The 10,159-nt window shown below is 38.6% G+C and overlaps 1 non-coding gene across 1 annotated transcript; it reads left to right on the top strand.

Moving 5' to 3' along the window:
• The first annotated feature begins 293 nt into the window (after nt 1-293).
• LOC126021484 (U1 spliceosomal RNA) lies at nt 294-457 on the top strand. The gene has a single exon (XR_007499997.1). It is a non-coding gene; the product is annotated as a U1 spliceosomal RNA (small nuclear RNA).
• Nucleotides 458-10,159: the final 9,702 nt, after the last annotated feature.

The raw sequence follows: 10,159 nt of genomic DNA, 5'->3' as shown, positions 1-10,159 counted from the left end.
TTAAATATTAATAGTTGATAATAAAATCATCTTTACAGGGGCCAGAGCAATAGCACAGTGGATAGGGTATTTGTCTTGCATGCCTCAGACCTGGGTAGCATTCCATAGTGGTCCGCTGAACCTGTCAGAAGTGATTTCTGAGCACAGAGCCAGAAGTAGCACGTGAGTGCCTCCAGGTATTACCCAAAATCACCCCCCCTCAAAAAAATCTTTATAGAAGTATGCCAGCTAATAAATAAAATGTGGAAGGAATGGAGATATTTGCATCTTAAATGGAATAAAAGATTTGAACAATACTTACCTGGCAGGGAAGATACCATGATCACGAAGGTGGTTTTCCCAGGGTGAGGCTTATCCATTGCACTCCGGATGTGCTGACCCCTGCGATTTCCCCAAATGTGGGAAACTTGACTGCATAATTTGTGGTAGTGGGGGACTGCGTTCACGCTCTCCCCTGAAAAAAAAAAAAAGATTTGGACAAGCATCACCAATGAGACTTAACTCCATTGGGATAAGAGGGGACTGAAGTCATTTCTAGCTGGCCACGTGAAAGTGAGAAAAATGACCTCCCTTTATCCTTTCTTAGGAATTCACCAGAATGCCACCCCCAGGCAAAATGAGGAAGTCCATAACCTTGTAGGAAGCAATTAGTCAGCAGACAAGAGGGGATTTGAATGGGGGTATAAAGAAGCCCACCAAAGAACAGAGGATAGAGGCTGGGGTCCAAACCAGATTGGCCAGCTCTTAGAACTTCCCTAAAAAGGAGGACTAGAGAGAGTGTCTACAAACAATGAAAAAGAAAAGAAAAGTTCCTTTCTATCTTGGTAGCTCAATCCACTACCACCATCTTTCAGCAGAAAAACAGGCCTGCTCTGCCACCATGCTCCAAAAGAAAATAATGGCCACTGATATTTAACCTTATCAAACTTTCAAACCACCTAATTTGTTTTAGATTTATAAATCCTGGACCTCAATATCTTTGTATCAGTCCTGTAATATTATAGGAATTCTAATGGGAAAGTTTCATAGTAATCTACACACTTCATCTAGCACCAAATCACAGCCCAGTAAATCCTTAGACACTTACTTAAGCCATACCAGAGAGAGGCATAAGTCTTTCAAATTAACCCGTGTTAATCTAAATGTTGATAATTCCATTTGCCTTTAAGTTGCAACAAGCAACATGAAGTATATTTATTGTGTCTACATAGAAGCAGGCTATAGTGATGGGTGGGTGACTGGGGATACTGGTGAATGGATAGTCACATTGGTGGTATGATTACTGTTTGAATATTTAATGCTTGAAATGTCTGTATTATTAGCAACTTGGTAAGTCATGGTATTATAATAAAAATTAGGGAGGAAAGATCCTTTATAAGTGCCAACAGGAGAAGGGAGAAAACCTATTTGGGCTTTCATCGCAGCATACTAACTGGCCCTGCACTAAACAATGAGTCTCCAGTTTGAAAATGAACCTAAACTGAGTCGAATAGTAGCTTTATGGTGAAATCTATTGAAAATATGCAATTTCCTGTATGTGGTACTAGTTTCTTGTTTTTGTTTTGTTTTATTGTATGTGGTTGACCAGTTGTCTTAGCACCACTTGTTAAAGCAGCTTTTCTTGCTCTATTTTGCATTTCTTGCCCCTTTATCAAAGATTAGTTGATTGTATATCTGAGGAATTTATAGAAGAAATATAGAGGATGTTCATAGAACTCAAAGAACACATAGATTGAATTAAACAAAACACAAAAAAAGAGTCAAGACGATATGAAGATAGAAATCAGAAATTCCAAACTGAAATAACAGGTCTAAAACACTCAGTGAATGAATTGAAAACCTCAATGGAAAGTTTCTCCAACAGGGTTACAGCAGCTCAGGATAGAAGCAGTGAGCTGGAAGATGAGATGCATAACAACTCCATACAGCAGAAAAGATTGGAAAAAAGCCTTAAAGCAAATGATTAGACAATGGAAAAATTACTCAAAGAATGTGAACAGATGAAAATAGAAGTCTTTGATAAGCTCAACAGAAACAACATAAGAATGATTGGAGTCCCAGAAACTCAGTATAAAAATCCCCAGGAAGAATCAGCTGTCAAGGATATCACTGCAGAGAACCTCCCAGAGATAAAGACTAAAGACTGCATGCAACCAAATTCTGCATGCCAGAAGAGTACCAGCTAAAAAAGACCCTAAGAAAGCACCCCAAGACACATCTTAGTAACAATGATAAATCCCACAAATAGGGATAGAATACTGAAAGCAGCAAGATCAAAAAGGGAAATTACATTCAAAGGAGCATCCTTAAGATTTATAGCAGACCTGTTACAAGAAACCCTCAAGGCCAGAAGACAGTGGTGGGATATAGTGACAAAACTCAGTGAAATGAATGCTTCGCCTAGAATACTGTACCCAGCCAGACTCACTTTCAGATTTGAAGGAAGTATACATAGCTTCATGGATTAACAGCAGCTCAAAAATTTTACAGACTCAAAACCAGCCTTAACAGAAAAATGGAAAAATATATATTAACACCATAGTGATTGGGGATATGACTTTGTGGTAGGATATGTGCTTTGCATAACTTAAACCTCAACAGTGCTATATTCCATTCCCCTTACAATAAAAACAAAACTATAATTAAGCTAAAGATGGAAGAGCACTGCAATTAGGAATATATATCCTGAGTACTACCACTGAATGTGTGCAAGCATTGTATGACACCTAGGCTGTGAGGAGGGGGGTGCTTCAATAAAATCTAAAACTCAGAGCAAGGGTCCACAAACAAACATGTGAAAGCTATAGTCATCACAACTACAGCAGCAACTAACAGGAGGATAAAATAAACATATACACATACATATAAGTTAAGGAAATATGTGTAGTAATGGTCTGAAGAAATATTACAGAGATTAAAAGCACTTGCCCTGTATGCAGAAACCCACATTCAATCCCTGGCACCTCATATGGCCTCCTAAGTGCTGCCAGGAGTTATCCCTGAGCCAAGAGTCAGGAATAAACTCCAAACACCACCTGTTATGGCTCAAAAGCAAAAAAACAAACAAAACAAAAAAAAAACACCACCATCCCTAAAATGCATTCATTTGCTTGGGGATTATGGCATCTTGTGCATATGCACAATGCATAAGTATTATATCAAATTGCAACTTTGCAATTATATGTATATTATTGGCATCCATAAGTATTAGTATTGCCACTCTTGAATAGGTATATCATTAAAATTACTCATGTTTTTTTTCTGTTTTCCAGTAAAATATTTGTTGCCTGTTTATATATTGTTTCTACAGTTTTTGCTTCAATTATTCCTAAAACTTTTGTATTTGTATTCCTATTTTAAATGGAAATTTTATGGAGGAGTGGAGATGTTTCCAGCATACTTAAGGGACCCAGAAGCTATTCTTGAAGATACTCAACCAAGATGGCCTGATGGTTCAATACTCAACTGGGGGGTTTGATACTGCTCAGGTCCAGTAGTGCTGTGATTAGTGTTCAGGAGCCTCCAGGTCCAAATCCTGTGTGTTTCAGGAGCCAGGTAGTACAGTGAAGAAGTTTGGTGCTTTACCTGTTAGGTTCACCAGTTCCCTCCAGTCCTTTTAGATATCTCCCTGACTTTTAAGGAGATTTTTGTTCCTGCTATTATTGTTGTTGAGACCAAACCTAGCTATATTAAGGTAAAGTATTAAAGTAAGATTTATAAGTATTAAAGTAAGATTTATAAGTAATTATTGCTGAAAGAGAAAAAATAATTTGTAAAAAAAAATTTTATTTATTTATTTATTTATTTATTGGTTTTTGGGCCACACCCGGCGGTGCTCAGGGGTTACTCCTGGCTGTCTGCTCAGAAATAGCTCCTGGCAGGCACGGGAGACCATATGGGACACCGGGATTTGAACCAACCACCTTAGGTCCTGGATTGGCTGCCTGCAAGGCAAACACCGCTGTGCTATCTCTCCGGGCCCTAAAAAAAAAAAATTTAAACATGATCTTCTTGCTGCTATAACCTCTATTTTGCAGCTGTAATCACTGTAACCACTAGCTGGCCATCTCAGAAGGAAAGGATGGGCAAGTTGCCAAAGCCAGGCTTCCATCACTCTGAATTACCATTTCACCGATGGCCCTGTCTCATCTGTGACCCTCTATGATTCACTTTGGGACACTGAGCTGACCACACTTCAGGTATGCTGGTTTTGATATCACCAGGGCTTTTTGGAGTGAGTGCAGGTACCTTCCCCCCATATCTTCCTTCTTCCAGAAGTCCTGGCAGCTAAGAACATGCTGCTAAAAATCATCCTATCGTGAGTGCAGTTAGAGAAATAACTACACTAACAACTACCATGACAATGTTAATGAGTGAGAGAAATAGAATGCCTGTCTCGAATACAGGCAAGGGGTGGTCGAGGAGGGGCGTCATTGGTGGTGAGAAGGTTGCTCTGGTTCTGTTTATGACTGAAACCCAACTACAATCATGTTTGTAATCATAGTGCTTAAATAAAGATATTATAAAAAATAATAAATAAAATTAAAAAATACAAATTATATCAGCTTTAAATTTCTGAAAATTTTCATTTCTTTAACACTGTCATCCTTATAGGAACACTTCAATTTAACAGAACAGAGTGGACCACTAACAAGAGCTTACTAACCTTTCTACCAGTGTGTTAATGACTTGTATCATTGGTGATACATAAGTTTCAAAAATGAGCTTGCTACTGTTCTTTTATCTTTCTTTTTTTCTCTTCTCTTCCAAATTTTTTCTTTCCATTTATCAATAACTTTGCTTTTCACGTAGCTAGCAACAAATGTATTATGATCAACTATGTCAACTCTGTGATGCATTTTCTTTAAATAAATTTTTTTAAAATATGGGGGCTGGAGAGATAGCACTGCGGTGTTTGCCTTGCAAGTAGCCGATCCAGGACCTAACGTGGTTGGTTCGAATCCCGGCGTCCCATGTGGTCCCCGTGCCTGCCAGGAGCTATTTCTGAGCAGTTAGCTAGGAGTAACCCCTGAGCACCACTGGGTGTGGCCCAAGAACAAAACAAAAAACAACAAAACAATTTTTTAAAATATGACCTTCTTACTGTAATCTTATTTTATGGTTTTGATTTAGTTGAGATCATGTTTGAATAATGATTAGTCCAATCATAGTTGTACTCTTGGTCTATTTATGCTATTTTTTAAGTTGTTAAATAAGAACAGCAATGGGAAGTCAAATTTCCTCTCTAATTTTATTGGGACCAGGTTTTGAACTATCTCCTAGCAGAAGATGTAGAGCCATCAAGAGAATGGGTTTTCAGGTCTAAGATTGCTTGATGCTGGGTCTTACTTAACAACATAACCTTAACCAATAAGTTAACTCTCTACACTTTAGTTTCCTTGTTTATAAAATGAGATAACAGTGCCTACTACTCATTAAATAAGGTTAGATTTGCAATGTGCCTATAATGATGGCAAGGCAAGTCTAATCCACTTCCAAGAATCTGACTAATATAAAACACTTACTTCAAATCATCTTGTTAGATCTGGCCTTTTATTTGCCCCTGGAGGCTATTTAGGACTGACTCTGACATTAGTTTTCATGATTTCCATTAGGTAGCAGAGCTTTTCTGATTCCCTGGAGCTTAGATGGAGACTGGTGGTTCCAGTCTATTGTACTTGAGAAATCTTAAGGATCACACTAGTTCCCAGTGAATCTTTTCTTTCTCTTTTGTATCTAATTGAGAAAAAAAGTATAGATTATAAGTCAAAGAAGCTATTTTGAGTTCACAGACTGCATAAAGGTCTTGGCTTCCAGTTCTATTTTCTCAGTGGAGAAGAATGTCTCCCTAATAGCATAGCTTTGAACATTTAAAGGTTGAGCAGAAGCACACAACTAGACTGGCACCTCAACCACATCCTCTTCTGTTCTTCCTAGTCCTTATTCTCAGTATAGAGAATGGAAGATGGGAGTGACTCTGTGATTAAACTCAACTTTACTTCAGTTGACTATAGGTCAGTCTTTCCAAACTCAGCACTGATGGGAGTCAGAGGGACTGGCTCCAACTCCTATAGCAGCAGCTGAGCCATCTTGGAAGTTCTCTCACCTCCAAGAAACCAGTGAGAGTTCTCTACCTTCAATTTTAGCTGCTCTGAAATTCTCAGCTGATGAATTGGTGTGCTATACAGAACAGCTTCCTCCCCTGCAGAGATCAATTCTTCACCAGCCAGAGCTTGTTCAAAGCCTTTAGACCTTCCAGAAAAGCGCCTAGAGCTCTATGCAAAATATTTTTATTAATATTTGGGCTAGACAAAGGAATGCATTACCATGCAGCTACATCTGCAAGTAGAGTAGCAAAGACACATTCAAAATCACTCTGAGTCACCCCAAACAAATGCTACAAAAATACAGGCAAAAGCTCTCCTGCTGCCTGTCTTGGTTGACAGAATACCAATTATTAGCAACTATGGACTCATCCGTTTGGCACACATGTGAGCCTCTTCTTTGTCCTGCTTGCCAAGGGCATAGAAAGGAATGGAGAACAGAGATTCTGACCAATAAGGATGTTTAAGCTCCAAGTCTGAATCTTCAGGAAAGTCATCCTTGGGGAGTTCCTCAATGGCATCTGGAGCCATTAGACCCCTTTAAAGAGCACAACATCCTTTTTTAAATTTTTATTTTATTTTATTTTATTTTTTAAATACCATGGCTCCAAATATGATTATAGTTTGGTTTTAGTCATACAAGAAACACTCTCCTTCACCAGTGCAACATTCCTACCACCATTGCCCCCTATCTCCCTCCTCCCCCACCCCTTGCCTGTATTCGAGACAACATTCTACTTCTCCTACACATTAACATTGTCATAATAGTTGTTAGTGTAGTTATTTTTCTAACTGCACTCACCACTCTTTGTGGTAAGCTTCAGATTGTAGCTGGTTCTTTCAACCCTCATCTCTGGGGATTATAACAATAATGCCTTTTATTTTTCTTAAAACCCATAGATCAGTGAGATTATTCTGTGTCTCTCTCTTTCCCTCTGGCTTATTTCACCCAGCATAATAGTTTTCATGTCCATCCACGTATAGGAAAATTTCATGACTTCATCTCTCCTGACAGCTGCATAATATTCCATTGTGTATATGAACCACAGTTTCTTTAGCCATTCATCTGTTGAAGGGCATCTTGGTTGTTTTCAGAGTCTGGCTATTGTAAATAGTGTTTCAATAAATATAGATGTGAGGAAGGCCTTTTCGTACTGTGTTTTTGCGTTCCTAGGTTATATCCCTAGGAATGGCATAGCTAGATCATATGGGAGTTCAGTTTCCAGTTTTTTGAGGAATATCCATATTATTTTCCATAAAGGTTGAACTAGACAGCATTCCCATCAGCAATGAATGAGAGTTCCATTCTCCCCACATCCCTGCCAGCATCGATGGTTCTTGTTCTTTGTGATGTGTGCCAGTCTCTGAGGAGTGAGATGGTACCTCATGGTTGTTTTGATTTGCATCTCCCTGATGATTAGTGATGTGGAGCATTTTTTCATATGCCTTTTGGCCATTTATATTTCTTCTTCGAGGAAGTGTCTGTTTATTTCTTCTCCCCATTTTTTGATGGGACTAGATGTTTTTTTCTTGTTAAGTTCTGTCAGGACCTTGTATATTTTTTATATTAGCCCCTTGTCTAATGGGTATTGGATGAATTATTTCTCCCATTTTGTGGGTGGGTTTTGTATCCTAGGGAATATTTCCTTTGATGTACAGAAGCTTCTCAGCTTAATATATTCCCATCTATTTATCTCTGCTTCCACTTGTTTGGAGAGTGCTGTTTCCTCCTTAAAGATGCCTTTAGTCTCAATGTCATGGAACATTTTACCTACATGTTGTTCTATATAAGTTATAGTTTTGGGTCTGATGTCAAGGTCTTTTGACATCAAATTTACTTGGATTTGACCTTTGTGTACATGGTGTTAGATGGAGGTCTGAGTTCACTTTTTTGCAAGTGGCTAACCAGTTGTGCCAACACCATTTGCTCCATTTTGGATTTCTTGCCCCTTTATCAAAGATTAATTTATTGTAAGTCTGGGGAACATTCCTGAATACTCAAGTTTATTCCACTGACCTGAGGGTCTATCTTTATTCCAGTACTGTGCTGTTTTAATGACTATAGCTTTGTGATACAATTTAAAGTTGGGGAAAGTGATGCCCCCCCCCCATATTCCTTTTCCCAAGGGTCACTCTAGCTATTCACGGGTGTTTATTTTTCCAAATGAATTTCAGGAGTGTTTGATCCACTTCTTTAAAGAATGTCATGGGTATACATAGAGGGATTGCATTAAATTTGTACAATGCTTAGGGGAGTATTGTCATTTTAATGATTTTAATCCTCCCAATCCATGAGCAAGGTATGTGTCTCCATTTCCTTGTGTCCTCTTTTATCTCTTGAACCAGGGTTTTGTAGTTTTCTTTGTATAGATCCTATGCATCTTTAGTTAAATTAACTCCAAGATAATTGAGTTTGTGTGAGACCAATGTGAATGCAATTGTTTTTTTAATGTACATTTCTTCTTTGTGTAAGAAGGCCATTGATTTTGTGTGTAAATTTTGTAGCCTGCCACTTTGCTATATTAATCTATTGTTCTAGAAGTTTTTGGCTTTAGGTTTTTCTAAGTATAATATCATGTCATCTGCAAGCAGTGAGAGCTTGACTTCTTCCTTTTCTATCTGGATGCCCTTGATAGCTTTTTTCTTGCTGTACAACATCCTTAACTTGATTTTTTCATCTGCATCTGCATCTCACTGAATGGCACCAGGCACATTCATACAGACCAGAAACCTAGTGACACTCTTGGCTTTCTCTCTATTCAATACAACAGGTCTATTTATTCTCTCCAGTTGGTCAACAAATCCTCTTGATGATTTGCTTTCCTAAATCACACTCCAAAAAGACCATTTCTCTTCTGGTTCTGCAGTTCATTCTGAATGACTTTGACAGCTTGGCCTTCAATCCTTCAATCTTTACCTTTTCAATCCATTTTCCATACAGCAGTTCAAGTGATTGAGGGTTTCCTCACCACCACAAAGTACTTGCCCTCTAGGTTACTTCCAAATTCTTTTCTTAGCATTATAAGACCGTGTGTGATCCAGGCAGGCTGAATATGTCTCATTCTTACAGCACTATCATCTTCCCAAACAGATCTTCTGTCTCTAAGCACCCACTCCTAGTTAACTCCCTTCCTCCTTCTGAATCCCTTGGAGTCAACTCAAGTCCTGGAGTCACTTTCCTTGTTCCCATCACACTGAGTTTGCTGTCCTCCTCTACACTTAAAGAGATCCCTACAGTAGTATTTATTGAACTTCAGAAGTCACATCTCAGTGTCCTTATATAGTTCGTAAGTTCAACTTTGCTTGTCAAACACAGGGTTCTGCAACAGTGAATATATTCAGTGAACATTTCTGGAAAATACAAAGACATTTCTCAAAGTAAAAGTAGAATTACAATGGTTGGGCTTTTGCCTTGTGGCCAACCTGAGAAGGACCGGTTCAATTCCATGGTATCCCATATGGTCCCCCAATCTGCCAGGGGTGATTTCTAAATATAGAAGCCAGAAGTGACCCCTGAGCACCACTGGGTGTATCCCAAAAACCAATCAATTAATCAATAAACAAAGTTTTAAAAAATAATGGGACTAGAGAGTACAGCAACTAGGTTGCTTAACTTGCACAAGGCCAACCTGTTTTGATCCCCAGCACCCCATATGGCCAAAAAAAAAAAAATTACTTGTAAAATGATCCTCTACTACCAAATATTTGAAGAATACATTACTTTTGTTTTGTTTTGTTTTTTGTTTTTGGGTCGTACCCAGCAGTGTTCAGGAGTTCCTCCTGGCTCTGTGCTCAGAGATCACTACTGGCAGGCATGGAGGACCATATGAGATGCTGGAATTCAAACCACCATCCATCCTGAACTAGCTGAGTACAAGGCAAATGCCCTACCACTGTGCTATCTCTCTGGCCCCAGAATCTATTACTTTAGATTAAGAAAATCTTTTATTCATTTGAACCACACAATAATCCAACCAAAATGGGCTAAGTTTGTACTCTTAGGTACTCCTGCAGATATGAGTAATCATCAAAGTCTTTGATACAAAAATTGGATC

Source organism: Suncus etruscus, chromosome 10 (assembly GCF_024139225.1).
Source record: "Suncus etruscus isolate mSunEtr1 chromosome 10, mSunEtr1.pri.cur, whole genome shotgun sequence".
Lineage (NCBI taxonomy): Eukaryota > Metazoa > Chordata > Mammalia > Eulipotyphla > Soricidae > Suncus > Suncus etruscus.
The sequence above is the reverse complement of the archived record's forward strand: the minus strand, read 5'-3'. Positions and strand labels throughout refer to the sequence as shown.